Below are 1,150 nucleotides of genomic sequence, written 5' to 3'. Positions count from 1 at the left end.
TTGTAAAAAAAAAAAAAAAAGTTTCCTTTTCATGGTGCTGGCTGGGTGACTAATTATCTCTAAGAGTTACAATTTAGTGTTAGACTATGAAAAGAAAAAAAAAAAAAAAAAAAAAAACCTGTCTCAAAAAAACAAAACGAAAAAAAAAAAAAAAAAAAAAAAAAAAAGAAATTCCTTTGTCATCCCATCCCTGTCACCATTAGACTTCAGTAAAATGAGTGTATGTCATCTGGAATGTTCAGCACTGGCTTCTAGTCAGCGTGCTTCCCAGATTTCTTTTGTCTTCCTTGATTAGATAACCACTTGTGTGGTAAACCACACTCCATGTGTTTCTGTCTTAGGGTTCTTATTGCTATAGACAGAAAGAGAGAGGGGGGGAGGGAGGGAGGAAGGGAGGGAGGGAGAGAGAAGAAGAAGAAGAAGAAGAAGAAGAAGAAGAAGAAGAAGAAGAAGAAGAAGAAGAAGAAGAAGAAGAAGAAGAAGAAGAAGAAAAGAGAGAATATGACCACAGCAACTCTTATAAAGGAAACCATTTCACTGAGGCTAGCTTACAGTTTAGACATTTAGGCTATTATTGTCATAGTGGGAAGCATGGTGGCACACAGGCAGACGTGGTGCTGGAGAAGTAGCTTAGGTTCTACATCCATATCCTCAGGCAGCAGGAAGAGACAGTGACACTGGACCTGGCTTGAGCATTTGAAACCTCAATCCCACACCCAGTGATAGACATCCTTCAACAAAGCCAAATCTCTAATAATGCCATTCCCTGTGAGACTGGGGGGGTGGGGGGTGGGCATTGTCCTTTAAACCACCATCGTCTCCCTTCTTTCCATTTGTGCTGCCAGGTAGTTGGTAGAATATGGATTTCTTTCCAATACAATTCTGCAGCCATTTTTGTCTATACTATCTGGCATCTGATGTTGTTCCTACAGTCAGGTGAGCACTCAAACATCCCCCCTTGCTGGCCACTGGTAGTTTCCTCTTTTAAAAAGCATTCTGAGCCGGGCGTGGTGGCGCACGCCTTTAATCCCAGCACTTGGGAGGCAGAGGCAGGTGGATTTCTGAGTTGGAGGCCAGCCTGGTCTACGAAGTGAGTTCCAGGACAGCCAGAGCTACACAGAGAAACCCTGTCTCGAAAATCCAAAAAAAA

The sequence above is a fragment of the Mus pahari genome, chromosome 6 (genome assembly GCF_900095145.1).
Source record: "Mus pahari chromosome 6, PAHARI_EIJ_v1.1, whole genome shotgun sequence".
Taxonomy (NCBI): domain Eukaryota; kingdom Metazoa; phylum Chordata; class Mammalia; order Rodentia; family Muridae; genus Mus; species Mus pahari.
Note: the sequence above shows the minus strand (reverse complement) of the source record.